This window comes from Periplaneta americana, chromosome 11, assembly GCF_040183065.1.
Source record: "Periplaneta americana isolate PAMFEO1 chromosome 11, P.americana_PAMFEO1_priV1, whole genome shotgun sequence".
NCBI lineage: Eukaryota > Metazoa > Arthropoda > Insecta > Blattodea > Blattidae > Periplaneta > Periplaneta americana.
Window position 1 is genome coordinate 144,052,500 of NC_091127.1, and position 16,141 is coordinate 144,068,640.

The following is a 16,141-nucleotide window of genomic DNA, read 5'->3' on the forward strand; positions in this document are numbered from 1 at the left end:
AAAACGTACAAAAAGATAATGTCATCAATATTGAGAAATGTTACAAGACGAAAATGTAAACAAGACAATTAATGTTGACATGTTATTGCAAGGCTGGACAATTCCATTGATTTTTTTTATAAATTTTCAAATTATCTGCCGTTCTGAGCACCACACACCTGTACTCTTCTTCTAGCACTGTCAGTGACTCCTAATACTTCGGCGTAGTCAAGTGACTGGCAGAGTAGGAATTAATAAAAACGTTTGTTTTGAAGAGCTCTATCAAATGGCACCCTATTTGACCCAACTCCCATTTGAAATTTTAAATGATACGCCACTGACCCTACTTCCTGTTAGAGCTGATCGATGAATTTCCGAAATAAGTGACTTACAGGTGGTCTGAATGACCCATTGCTTTTCGTACGTTTTCTCGTTGAAAGAGTAGGAATTAATAGAAACGTTTCCTATGAAAGTTGTTTGTTTTGAAGAGCTCTATCAAATTATACCCTATTTGACCCCGACTCCCATTTGAAATTTTAAAGTGATACGCCACTGACCCTACTTCCTCTTAGAGCTGATTGATGAAATTAAGCTCAAGTGAAAGTTCACATGTGGTTTAGTTATAAATATTTTTGTCTCGAAAATTTTTATGCACTAGATTCCCAAATAAATGATTGTTACAGGTGGTCTGAATCACTCTGTATATTGATAGCGATATGAAATTTCAGTTTTAGCTTTTAAATATACAGTAGAGTCTCGTTAATCCGAATTACGCTAATCCGGAAATCTGGTTAATCCGAACAAAATCATTTTAAGAAGAAACAAATTTATTGTAATAGTACAAAGTAGCGAAAAGAACAAAAATGTATAAATTCATTCAATTTCTTTTACTTAAAAAATATGAAATAGCACATTCAAGGGTACTTACAACAATTAGTGTTTTCTGTACATAATTTAAACATCTGTCATGCTCATAAAATCAGTAATTTTCTGTTGTAATGAAGTGAACCTGTTGGTTGTGGTTCTCAAAATAGCAACAGGGTACTCCCACCACCGTCTCTCAGCGCTCGTGAATAGAATGCATTGCATTACATGAAATATTTAGATTAACCCGAAAATCTTGTAATCCGAATAGATCTTGGTCCGTATTAGTTCGGATTAACGAGACTCTACTGTAATTATATTATTGTAATGTACCGAAGTACATAATAAACCTGAAAATACATAGATCTAAATACAAAGTTATTTTACGTTACATTGTGTCTTTGCTGTGAAAAATAAAACCCATTTTTTAGACTTACCATAAGGTTATCTGTGGGATGATTAATGTTGTGTGAAATCTGGCTCAGTTGTAGGTAACTAAATTACAAGTCTATCTCAACATTAAGCTTGCTTCTACATTAAATATTTTGTTCTTCAAAAAAATCCAGAGCAGAGAGTGCACTCTCACACAAGTATGCTGATACAAATGACATTAAGTGTTGTATTGCAATTCGGGAAACATCGGGGTATATGAGTGGTGCATGCACTCTAGTCTGCAAGATGGACGTTATTGTAGGAAACTCTACTTTTAAGTTCGATTCAGAAGATTATAATAGCCCTTCTTCTTTTTGACACGCAAACTATTTCACCAAGAAGAGATTTTTCATACGATGGTTTTTTTACATTAGAGAAATTATATTATTCCCTTAATTTTATTGTCAATCAAAGTGTTTTTATATTTTTCCCTTATATCCACACAATTCGAGTGGTCTGACGAGATGCCAGAGACCCACCTGGCCCCGGAACAATTACTCCCTTGAAATTATTTAAGTCTGTTTCACAGGGAGCTTTCCTTGAAAAACTGGACTCGCATAATATAATATACGTTACTGTAGGTACGTTAACAGAAAACCACAATTCCAAATTACATAGCGTTTGTGTGCACTCGATGTGGGTCTCTGGCGTCTCGTCAGTCCACTCGAGTTATGTGGATATAAGTGGAAAAATTGAGATGATTTAGGGTGGAGTTCCTGGGTAGCTCAGTCGGTAGAGCGCTGGTACGTTCAACCAGAGGTCCCGGGATCGATACCCGGCTCCGGAACAATTTGAAATTATTCAAGTCTGCTTGACAGGGAGCTTTACCTGAAAAATAGACTTACATGATGTTTTTATACTTCCAAAATTATCGGACGAGTGTTCATGATCATGTGTTGCCAGAAAGTCACCAAGAATGGGATATGAACCGAATTCTCGAATTCTCGAGACCACAATTTTGATTTTTTTTTTTTGCCGTTGCTTCAGTGTTATCCTGAACAGTGAACACAGATAAAATTTGACCAGATGATTAGAATTTTAAAAACTAAAAATATCGAATAGGTACGCAATACTTGCCAACGAAGAAGTCTCTCAGGCGAACTGATTCTTATTAAGGGTACTGGGTGGAGCTCTTTGCAGAATTTTCGCTTATAAATATGATTATATAAAATATGTTTCCTCTGTTTCTATCGAACACAGACAAATGTTCTTTGGACCGTCTGATAAACAAATGTTGGTGAGTTGTGAGCTGGCCACAGAAACATATTATCTAATTATTTTAATATTGGCGTGGCAGTAAGAAAAGTCCATTGAAAAAAAAAAACATTGGGATTGTGAACTGTTAAAAACACCAATTACGAAACTTTTTAATCTCATTCTTTTCAAACTTTCCCCCATGTCAAAAGCATATTATTTGAGAAAATGAGTGGAATAAAAATAGTACTTTTTCAACTACACAAGCACAATGTGATAAATTCCCATACGTTTATTTTGTCCTATAATAGTACATTATGCAACGAGCCTATAATCATAGTAATTAAGATGCGAGTATGTTTGTTTATGAAACGAGTGCAAGCGAGTTTCATAATTTTCATACGAGCGTCGTAATTACCATTATAGGCAAGTTTCATACGACTTTTTATGTTCGACCAATTTTCTAACTTGAAATTATTCAGAAGTATTCATTTTATTTGTATCTGACTGAAGATCGGAAGTGACCTTGTGCATAGCTCGTGAATTGTGGGATGTGCGCAGACGCGAAAGTATTGATTTTTTCCGAGGAACAATAATGTCATTGACCTTGATGTAATGTAAAGAATAACATGAACTAATTTTGATATAACCTGGAAATTGATTTAGAATTGAAAAACGAGATGACAAATTGAATTTATTTGAATGTTATTTACAATTAACGCTAATTATTATAGTAACAGAACATAACCTTCTGTAACAGTATTGGATTTCCAGCCTCCGTGACGTTTCCCTCGTTTTCTTTCGATTGCATATCCGAGAATAATCGAAAACCTGAACTTTAATGAATAGGTGTACTTTAATGACATGCATTAAAGGACTGCTACCAGGTGTATAATTACTACATTTCGGCATGGTCGAGCATAAAATTTTTGTCTCTCCACATTTTCACTACTTGAATTAAATATCTTAAATTAGTAGCCCACTCAGTTTAAAGAATTATATAATTTTTCTTTAGCATACAGCATTTCAGCTCGTCATCTTAAGTAGTTTCTGAGCAAATTGTTCCTGAATTTAAAACAGTAAAAATTATTTGTTTCAATACTCTTTTTTACGTTCTAAAACTTGGTAACCTAGTAGTTGACGCAGCGTCGTTAAATAACCAACTAAAAAACTTAATAAAGACGTGACAGTATTAGGAGAGTAATGAGAGTAATTGGCATGATAGGTTGGATCGTTACTAACGCGCCATCTTATTAGCCTATGATTTGCTTACTGTTGTGTGTGTTTGAAGTGTAACCAGGATTCAGAATGCGGACCTTTTCTTTCCAGTTTCTTTCCTGGAAGGAGAGGCGGACTCTGAGATGATTTACTTGGCCACTTTGTTACGAATACGACCTGGAAATGTCAGGGACGCTGCGAATTTAAATCGTAACTCAAATTGTAGCCCCATGGCATTCAGTGGACTATTTACTACCTAGTGATCTCCTATGTTTCTTCAGCCTTCAAATGTTTCTTTGTGTCCGTTATTGGAAGCTTCTTCTTATTCTTCTTGAAACTATCAAAAATTAGGCCATGGCTGTTTCGCTTTACACTAGCCATATTTCTTTTGGACATCCTATGTCTCTTTTGTCTTTATATCTAGGACTACTGAAAGGCCAGTTTCGTATATCTTGACTCATAATCCGTGGCGCTACAGCCAGCTAGGGCCAAGACCTACCAACCGGTTGCTGGTCTCACGGCCATATTCCGAGGCAGAGGTGGACGATCATCCAACCAGAATGGCGGTATCGTGTGGTTAGCACGATGAGCCCCCCAGCAATTATAGCTGGTTTGCGTAACCGGATTTCGCTACTTATCGTAGCTCCCCAAGTTCATCACGATGCTGGATGGACACCGGTCCCATAAACTGGCCGAAATTTCGTGAGAAAATTTCTTCCCCCATGAGGACTCGAACCAGCGTGCATTCCGTAACGCGATGCCTTAGATCACGACGCCACGGCGCGGGACATCTTGACCCATACATTCTTTAAATCTGTTCTCCTCGTATTTGTCTGTTGTCTTTAGTCATAATTAAGATATTCTTGCATTTAGAATATCTTCATTATGATATTGGGCGAGGTTAGTCCTTCTTCTTCTTCTTCTTCTTCTTCTTCTTCTTCTTCTTCTTCTTCTTCTTCTTCAAGGGTGTATATTTGAACTGTAGCGCTTAGGCACAATTAGCGCATTGTGTACCCCATGAGCTGGAAATAAACCTAGAAGACCGCAGTGTGACACCAGCCTTGCGATGCTACTTTGTTTCATTTTATTAAATTCCTCGGGAGATGATAAATGTGGGTTAGTCCATTGTTTACTGACGTAATATTTCTCATTCTTGGTACTGTTTTAAAACTATGATTATTCTTGTAGAATAGGGCCTACCCACTTTTCACTGCTGAAAAATAGAACAGGCACTGTCATCGCTTCTTGCAACTTTCATAGTATTTCTTTTCTTTGTTTATGACTTAAAACTATTTTTATAGTGCCACATATTGTTCTTAATGTATATAATTTTCCTTACTATAAACATAATTTTCCTTACTGTGTATACTTAAAAATATTGTATTCATTATATGCTTTGTACTGCACTATTTTATTACTACTATTAGTATTATTATTACTATTAGGCCTGTTATTATTTTATTATTTATTATTATTATTATCATTATTATTATCATCATTACTATTCTTATTTTATTATTATTGTTATTATTATTATTATTATTATTATTATTATTATTATTATTATCCATAATTGTCTTATTTTTTATACTTTGTAGGCCTCATTTATTTTTGACCTGCTGTTCACATTTTATTATGATTTTTTTCTTTCCTTCTCTATGTTATACATTATGTCTCATTTCTTCTTACTTGTTGTTTACATTTTATTATTATTATCTTATTCAGTTTTGTTTGTACTTTGTAAATTTGTAGTGTTTCTGTAACGCAGTTTTTACTCCTGGTTGAGTGTTAGAGAAGGCCGTATGGCCTTAACTCTGCCAGGTTAAATAAATCATTAGTATTATTATTATTATTATTATTATTATTATTATTATTATTATTATTTTAATTTTAGTTCGTTCTTTACTTCTGTAATCTATGAATCATAACATAGGTGAATGAAGTGGCGACCTCGATTCTTTCATTATTTGTATTAGGTTCGGTAAAGTTGAGTTGTTCCTTTGAATTCGTTGATATTTCTTTCTTTTCTATTAAGCCTACGCGAAGTGCAAAGAGAAAGTGTTGTGATGAATTTTTTTTTGAGAATTTTACGAAATGTTCCGTTTTCAGCATCCCTAATAATGAAAAGATGGTTTTGATCAACCAGTACAAGGATTTCTCCGGAACTTTTTATTAAACTTTAATCATCTATGGGTCAATTTATCCTAAAAATGACGCATTTTGAGGTATATTTTTAAAGTAAAATTTAATGTTTTGTATAAAATACACAATAGCAATACAGTAAAAATTAAGTCCCAAGATTTCCTTTCTGACGTTTCTATACGTAAAATAGGCTGAACGAAATGACAAATGAAAAGAAAAGGCATGACTTGTATAAAACACAATTGTCTGAGAAAAAAATATTTTCACTTATTTTAGTAGAGGCGCGTACCTAAATTTCTGCTTTCCTCGCTTTGAATTATAGGTTGGCTTATTAAAATCCATCCATGGAGAAATACGGTTTTTGAAAGTGATCAAAGCTTTAGTACGCCTTCCTTCGTAAGAGAAATGAAGCTGGGCTTTGTCGTAATACATTTAGGGTACCGGTACGTAAAATAACTCTGTCTTTGATAGAAGGTTCCATGCAAAATTTGTCGCCCATTCTGGCCCATGTGAAAATTTGAAGGTCTTACTTATTGAAGAAAATTTGCGCAAATACTCTACCTAAAGGCAAAAATAACATTAGATACATTTAAAGTTTGGATGGCATAGGACAGATATATCTGAAGTCTGATTAGTGTAATACGTAGCTATTCGGAGATGTATGCAATGGAGGGGGAAAGGAACTGGCCACCCTACTGCATTATATCTTGGCTTAGTTACCTCTTGAATGACACCTTAATGGTGACACTTAGGCTCAAACCTATCTTCGGACAGTTGACTAAACAACAACAATCAAAAGAGTAATTGACAAGAGGAAGAAACACTGGAAATTCTTCTGAGACTATGGTATTGTTTCTGGTGAACTCGATTTTAACCTTGTCTTGCGTCTATTAGCAGTGATCAGTCAATTCATTGCTAATTATATTTCATCATTTTGCATCTGGTAATAGGGACTACGTTATTATTTTTAACAGTTTATATTTTTATATTTCTGTACTTTTAAAATTTAATTATACTAGTTTTGTTTAATATCTGGCCAATTTATTTAACGGAAGTTGGGATACTATGCTTTACATCTAGGTACATACAGAATGTCCCAGAAATGCCGTCCACATTATTCAAATAGGCAGGCCAGTTCACGCCATCAGGGATGGGTAAACACGCTGGTTTGACAACTTTTAATAGCCTACTTAACAAATACATTGAGTAGGCCTACACGCTTAAGTTATCCGCAAAGATAGACGTCGATTAACATTAGAACATATAACAAGAAAAGTATTACAGTAAACTTAAAAAATAAAATTTATTTGAATGGAACTTTATCACCTTTGATACTACTCCAGAATAGGGATGGAGGAAATAATTGAAATACCGATATATTGATATTGCAGTATATTGCAAACCAAATTTCGATAATCGAGATATATATATATATATATATATATATATATATATATATATATTGCTCAAAATATATCGGTATATCGAAACGATTATCGATATTCCGTAACTAAATTAATAGATACTAATGCAATTATATTTTCAGCTGTACATTTTTTACAATAAACTTGCTTAATTTTAATATTACTTATTAGCATCGAAATTAACATCATAAAAGTCAAAAGCATACCTAAAATGTGTAAAATTGTAACGATAAATGATACATTTTCAAAACCATATTATATAGTTCCTAACCTAAATCAAAATTATAGTGGAAGTAAGGTGAGCTTAAATGACACAATGGAAAAGAGTTAAGTGAGTTATACATGGGTCAGTATTTGATACTGGAATAGGATTCAATTATTCTAATTTTATACAGGATTTAATCCAGGACACATATAATGTTATTTTGTACCTAACAACGTAATCATTTTTAAATGTAAGTAAACAGTACTTAGAATATTACAAGTATTAAAAAACGTCACAATTGATTTGATACAGTCCTTCTATAGTAAGTTCCCATTGCAAGTTATTGTTACACTTCAACACTCCAAACATCAATGGTGATGCTGATGGGGATAGAATTTTTATGCACTAAAAGATATAATAAGAAAAAAATGTCAGTACCAGATTATGCAAAGAAATTCTAGCCGTAAACAAATGTAATACCGGTTTTAATCCTTGTTTTTATTTACATTTCAGAACATAGAAAGAAAAGTTTTGATAGCCGTTTTGAAGTCAGACGGTTCCTTTTCAGAGTCACAGTTGCTCCTGCCATGGAGAAAATTAACCTTAGTAGTAGATAAACCTCCTGTCTCAGTCACACATCGCATACGTTGCACTTTGAATTTAGTATTGCATATTAAACAGTTCGAATTCGAATTCTAGTGCAGCCAATCAGAGCAAGAAATTGATTGGATTGAATATTTCAAGGGTGCACAATTATGCCACTATCCACCTTCATTAGCGCCATCTCTCAGAGAATTATTATCGAAGTTGGATTTTGTTGTTGTTGATAATAATAATTCCAAAAAAAAAAAAAAAAAAAAAAAAACCCCGACGAATTTGTAAGAAAACTGATATATTATACGATATACTTACTTACTTACTTACTTACTGGCTTTTAAGGAACCCGGAGGTTCATTGCCGCCCTCACATAAGCCCGCCATTGGTCCCTATCCTGAGCAAAATTAATCCATTCTCTATCATCATATCCCACCTCCCTCAAATCCATTTTAATATTATCTTCCCATCTACGTCTCGCCTTCCCAATGTCCTTTTCCCTCCGGCTTCCCAACTAACACTCTATATGCATTTCTGGATTCGCCCATACGTGCTACATGTCCTGCCCATCTCAAACGTCTGGATTTAATGTTCCTAATTATGTCAGGTGAAGTATACAATGCGTGCAGTTCTGCGTTGTGTAACTTTCTCCATTCTCCTGTAACTTCATCTCTCTTAGCCCCAAATATTTTCCTAAGAACCTTATTCACAAACACCCTTAATCTTTGTTCCTCTCTCAAAGAGAGAGTCCAAGTTTCACAACCATACAGAACAACCGGTAATATAACTGTTTTATAAATTTTATTCTAGCTTTCAGATTTTTTGACAGCAGACTAGAAGACAAAAGATTCTCAACGGAATAATAACAGCCATTTCCCATATTTATTCTGCGTTTAATTTCCTCTCGAGTGTCATTTATATTTGTTACTGTTGCTCCAAGATATTTGAATTTTTCCACCTCTTCGAAGGATAAATCTCCTATTTTTATAGTTCCATTTCGTACAATATTCTGGTCACGAGACATAATCATATACTTAGTCTTTATTCTGCGTTTAATTTCCTCTCGAGTGTCATTTATATTTGTTACTGTTGCTCCAAGATATTTGAATTTTTCCACCTCTTCGAAGGATAAATCTCCTATTTTTATAGTTCCATTTCGTACAATATTCTGGTCACGAGACATAATCATATACTTAGTCTTTCCGGGATTTACTTCCAACCCTATCGCTTTACTTGCTTCAACTAGAATTCCCGTGTTTTCCCTAATTGTTTGTGGATTTTTTCCTAACATATTCACGTCATGCGCATAGACAAGAAGCTGGTGTAACCCGTTCAATTCCAAACCCTCTGTGTTATCCTGAACTTTCCTAATGGCATATTCTAGAGCGAAGTTAAAAAGTAAAGGTGATAGTGCATCTCCTTGCTTTAGTCCGCAGTGAATTGGAAAAGCATCAGATAGAAACTGGCCTATACGGATTGGAACATATAACAAGGAAAGTATTACTGTAAGCATAAAATAAAACTTTATTTGAATGAAACTTTTATCACCTTTGATACTCTTTCAGAATGCATCCAACATGACACAAGAATCATACGAGTATACTACAGTATAACTTGAAATGGACGGCCTTTCTGGGACACTGTGTATTACAAGTGCGTTTATTTAAAGCTTTATTTTTTTAATCAGATCTGTACATGTGTTGCCTACATAACTTATTGTTCGAGGTAATAGCATTGTCTGTGGGAACTATCCTGTACCAGTAAGCATTGTATTAAATTCGAAGATACTCTTTGAAATAATCCTCCACAGAAAGTACGACGTTCAAATGTTTGCGTGGAGGCAGTCGGCCCGGTTACGAGTCCTGCGCGTTCTGCCGTCTGAACGAGATTAAATTAATTTCTCTCCAATGTCACAACAGGGCCTTGACGTATGGCGGGGAAAAGTAGTTACAGATAACCATCGATATGGGTGAAAATTCGCGTGACCTAGATCAGGTGCATTTCTTACTTTTGCGAAACTGCACTGAGCTGGGCTTGCTGAAATTTTCACACCAGTAGTGAGCAGAGTGTCTACGATATGAGAAGTGACAACTCTCTTCTATATTTTATGGGAATCTTCACCTCAGCAGCTGAGGCGAAAGGTTCCCCTTCCAATGTAATTGAGTATATAAAAAACCCATTCAGTTGCTTCGATATTAAGCAACAGGCATCCAATTTGTAATGAAAAAAAAAGAATTATCTACTTTATTTAATCTTCAAAGTTGTGCACCGTTATGGTTCAATGAAATGCGCTCTCGCTTCCCAACCTAGCAGTCTATGGTTCGATTCCCGGCCTGAGCAGAGATATATCTCTATTCTACAAGACTGGGTAATAATTGTTCTTGTCTTATACTTCTCCTATGACTTCTCCGCAGTGGCCCTGAATTGTGCTCCCATTGCACTATTTTGAGTGACATTAATACACTATATTGCTCCAAACATATGTCTTCTCCTATACTGCATTTGATTGTAAATAAATGTAAAAGAAAGATATTAAATATAACAAAGGAAGTATGAGAGAAAAAATCTTCTACAGTAGAACCTCTATTATCCGTGGTAATGTAGGGGGTGGGCTGAATGGTTAATCGAAAAAATCGGGTAATCCGTACCATAAAATGTTTTCGTAAATTCAGTGAATAATATTTACACTTTCGTAATTCCCTCCGTGGTGTTGTGTTCGACATGCTAGGGAGTGGATCAGAAGTTCATTAATTTAAGTCTGGTTGCCAACGACGGGTTTTTAATGGGCAAGGAAACTCCTTTTAATGTCTGTTGGTGGAACTATATGGGTAGTGGAGACCTCGTGTTGTAGATTTACATACTTTATACACTCAAATCTCGTATTCTGATGCGAGATGGGCCACGGTTTCAATTTCCCCAAACCACTCAAATATTTACACTTTTCCTTTCGATTCTTAGCACAATAAGATTCCTTTCGACACCCGTAGAAAACATTTCATACAGAAGTTATATACAGTACCACAATTCGAACAGTAGACCATACTGTGTAAGGCAAAAAGCTTGTAATAACCCCCTCTAGAAAAGAAATAACGTGTTAATACAATGTACAGTACTTCATATATTTCTGCAGAAAAAAAAAGCGAGAGAAAGACAGGTGGTTAATACACCATTCGGTTAATAGAGTGATTGATAAGTGGGATTCTACTGTACTGTATCTTGGTTTATCGCTTTTATTTTTTGTAGCCTTTTTGTTTTCCATGCAGATGTCGTAAATAGTCGAGTGATAAAATTTTCAATATGTTGATTGAGAGAGAGTCTAATTGATCTGATGGCTGTTTTAACTGCACAAATTACTTCATGAAAGTGAGGTGAAAAAGTAATTACACAAAACGCATACGTATTGTTTCTGTATATATATATATATATATATATATATATATATATATATATATATATATATATTTTTTTTTTATATATTTTGATGTACCGAAGTACATATGATATTTCCATGCAGATATTCTGCGTCATCATATGATGAAAGAGTGATGGAACGGAGAAAAATCTGAGACGATTCTAACCGGCGTCGGGGTTGTATCCGGCGTGGCTTAGTGGATAAAGCATCAGCACGTAGAGCTGAAAACCCGGGTTCAAATCCCGGCGCCGGAGAGAATTTTTCTCCGTTCCATCACTCTTTCATCATATGATGACGCAGAATATCTGCATGGAAATATCATATGTACTTCGGTACATCAAAATATATATGATATGCGTAATAAATCACTTTGTGATTTAAGACGGCGCCTAAACCGTCGGATCCCGGCCAACCAGTCACTCATTCGAGTGCACCTCAACACATGTATGGACTTCGGTCCTGCGTTCATAGACATCAATGACGTAGTGCAGAGGGCGGCCATTAAAGGGAACCCAAGAGATGGAGCTTAATCTGAGACGATTCTAACCGGCGTCGGGGTTGTATCCGGCGTGGCTTAGTGGATAAAGCATCAGCACGTAGAGCTGAAAACCCGGGTTCAAATCCCGGCGCCGGAGAGAATTTTTCTCCGTTCCATCACTTTTTCATCGTATTGTTTCTGATTTTTTCTATTTGTATGAGGAAAAAGATGACAGATATAACAAAGATTTGGAGTTCATTATGCAAATGGACTCGATGAATTTCAGCCGGGATTTTGTTTACTCGAGATCAGCTGACCATGAGAATAATAATAATAATAATAATAATAATAATAATAATAATAATAGTACTAACAATATTAATACAGAAAAGCGCGCAACGTACAGAGTACAAGAGTTCAATTCTTGCTGTTACAAAACTTTGTTATAGGCAATAATTAAATAATAATCAACATATGAAAAAAATGGATCAACAATAAAAATTAAATTTTAATTTTAATTTTTTTTATTGTTAACCCATTTTTATACGTTGAATAATTAAATAATCAACATATAAAAAGTGGGCCAATAAAAAAATTTAATCAAAATTTAAACGTAGAAAAAAAAATAAAAACCGATATATCCATACAATTTAATCACTTCTGTTTGACTTTACAACTAGTTATTTTTGTTCGGTAGGATGTTTGAGTTGGTAGTGCCTCTAGTAACAATTTCACATGAGTGCATACCTTATTCCAGTCTTCCAATTCTTAGTACTTTTTGGTCTATTGCGATAGTTTGTTTTATCGCGTCACTCAACTTGACTTTCTTTAAAGGTCGACAGCAATGTACATATCCCCTGTAGTCTCCTCTGTAAAGTTAGAGTAGAAACTGCTTCTCCATTTTGCTCTAGAATCTTCTTGATTACTCTTTTTGGACTTCTTGTGTTTTCCAAAGTGAATTGTCGAATTTTTCTATCAGTTCGTGGACTTGTTATTCGTTTCCGGCCACATTTTCATTTCCTGTGTGATTATAGCTTTATATGTTGTAATTTTTGTATTTGGATTTCTTAATTCAAAATTGGGACACTTCTTCCATCACAGTACGTAATTTCTCGTTCGGTTTATTCACAGTGCTGGAGGAGTGTGACAATTTTCTTCGGAATATGTATATATGTCTTTCTCGTGTTAAATTCTATCGTACCTGATTAACATGTTTCGGCCTATTATGGGCCTTCTTCAGAACACGAGAAAGACATATACCTATACATATTCCGAAGTGATATAGTATTAAAGTTGTGCAATCAAGATGTATATATGGACAATTTTCTATATATATATATATATATATATATATATATATATTTCTTAGAGTGAGATCAAGACCTTTCCCCACTCCTTCAATGAGGGCGGTTTGCAATTGGAAGGCCATATAGATTTTAAAACATTTTAAATTTAATTTCCTCTAATCTATTGCAATATAATCAAACCTATGTTTGCCTTTATAAGTTTATTAGAAGCTATTAAAAAAACAAAATGCTCTATATTTTTCGCAATATTGGAATAATTCCACGTAAATTGAATAAATGAATAAATTACCAAGAATGCACTATAGCATTTCATTCCTGCAAAATCAACAATAACGCTTCATACCCTTGGCATACTACAAAAATGTACTCGAAACATTTTTATATTTAATGTGATCATAACCTCAAATAGAAAAGAGAAATTTTACTATTTATACTGTATGCTGAGTACATTAATTTGGGACTCCACTGTAACTTGATTTACCTTATTAGACGGATTTAATAAGTGGAACGGGAAATTATTTAACTTTACTGTCAGCGTAACAAAATAAAATGTTTCTGCAAGCCTCTTCCCTATCTTTAATGAAGTAGCCTAAATTCCAAACAAATGGAGGATAAGTGGCTCAAAAACATTATGCTATCCAGGTATGTACGTGGCTAAAATCCGTTGCACCGCACCGGTGGCAATTTAGATTCCTCTCTAACACAAAACGGTTCTTGTACATATTAAAATCATTTTTACTTTTTCATCATATGTCTTGTAAACATAAAATATTGATATGCTGTAAAATCTCGATTTTGAAGTGTTCGTAGACGTACATACGTATTTTTTGGATTCGCTGTATTAATGTGGTTTTCGCATGAAGTAGGACCTATACATGGTGCATGGATTTTATTACATACATTGCATATCAGCCATTCTTCCGACAGTGATGCATGTGTAATGTAATAAATACTTGCAAAGAATAAGCTAGAGTATTTTTAAAACACAAAAATTAATTTAGATATTTCTTCCTTAAGCATAACCCTATTTATAATTAAAAATATATCGACTATATCTTCAAAATTCTTGCGAGGAAGACATAAATCGTCATGTAAAAATTATAGATTCCAGGCGACATATTTGTGACGTAATACTTTGTTTCTTAAAATATCGATCTAGTCGAGTAGAGAAAGAAATACCACAGCTGGTCTTACCAAATTAAATCACAGAAAATCAAATAAGTAAGTTATAGTGGAAAATAAAGGAAAAGGTACTCGAGCGCGCGTCCTAGCATTCGGATATATGGGAAAGAATTATGTGAGCTCCAAGCCGGGTAGGCCACTATGTCTCAGTTTGTGGCTGTTCCATTGAAGGAACGTGGATAAAAGTTGAAAGAAAAGAAAGCAGAAAATGGACGTAACCTATTAGATATTACAGATTATTTTGTTATATTTAAAGTATTATTGTCATTTCTTGGTTGTATTTTTGTCTACTAACATTTTTATCTTGAGAAATGAAATGTATTTACATTTACGCCTACATTATTGATTATATTGATGCAATTATTATTAATATACTACTGTTTGTATGTTTTAATGCGGTATATGAAGGAGCATGGTTTCAGAATTAGAAAGTACCTGTAGTTAATAAGTAGATGTTGTGTTTCAGTTTAAAATATTGATAATATTTGTTTCTATATAATATTAAATGCATTTGAGCGTTGCCTACTTGAAATTTAAGGGCAAATATATCCATTATTTTCTATAACTTTTCGCAGAAGTTACATTTTACGTGATACATAATGCACTATCAGTAGTCAAAATAACTGTAGGTTGAATTTTTTTTTTTCATTTCCAGTGAAGTATAGGCCTATAGTAATAATTTTCGGAGATTAGATATACCTTGGATAATTTACATGCTTTCAACCATTTGTAACGACCTTAATAAATAGCATACCCTTCTCACTTAAAAAATAAAATAATTAGGTCGGATCTTATAAAGTTGCTTTTATGTACTTCACTGTCAATGGAAAAAGTCCAAGCTACAGCTCTTCAGAACAATTGTCCAATGCTTCTAATTTAAAATTATCAGTGTCTGTATGACATTTATACTTTCATTGATAACACGAATCTCTTACTTTGACAGCAACAAAGAAAATTGTGAAATATCCGTATTTGAATATGCTGTATTAACATTCATAGTGAACGGAGTTTCAATTAAGTCTTAGTAATATTTATTGAAGGTGACAGAGCAAACTATTGTAACTATTTTATTTCTTTTAAATTTAAATTATGGTTTATTTAACGACGCTCGGTACTGCAGAGATTATATCAGCGTCGCCGGTGTGCCAGAATTTTGTTCCGCAGGAGTTCTTTTTACTTCATCGACATAAATTTCGTTCTACATATAAAACTTATTATTATTACCCACTCTGCTAACATTTACATTTTTGTTCGATATTCTTTCCTTATAACATATGATTTTCCTAATTCCTCAATTAAGTTGGTTGATACCCATAAATGTCATTTTGAAGAAGTATTCCATCTCTAGGACATTTTGATCACATCCTAGAAATAGACTAAAAACTAATGTGCAGGGAAAATGGTAATTGTATTCTTCTGGAATTAGATTCTCCTGTAGATATTAAAATATATCACGTTATTGTTTAAGAACATTTATCAGTGAATTAAAAAAGAATTAGTTCATACTATAGTGGATAAGACTTGCATGTACAGTCTTAGAAAAACGTTTTGACGCACAGATACTTTGTCACAGAAATGAGGTAGTGCGCATGATCAAACATACAATGAAACAAAACTAATGTTATTACCTCAACTAGTCGTTCTCTTATGAACCAGGTCGCTCGTCCTCTAATCATGCGCACTGACTCCTTTCTGGGACTTATAAAAGTA

The 16,141-nt window shown here is 34.1% G+C and overlaps 1 protein-coding gene across 2 annotated transcripts in view; it reads left to right on the forward strand.

Moving 5' to 3' along the window:
* The window catches only part of LOC138709386 (neurobeachin-like protein 1), a 686,489-nt gene that overhangs the window by 432,728 nt on the left and 237,620 nt on the right, over positions 1-16,141 (forward strand). The gene's annotated exons all lie outside the window — the stretch shown is intronic.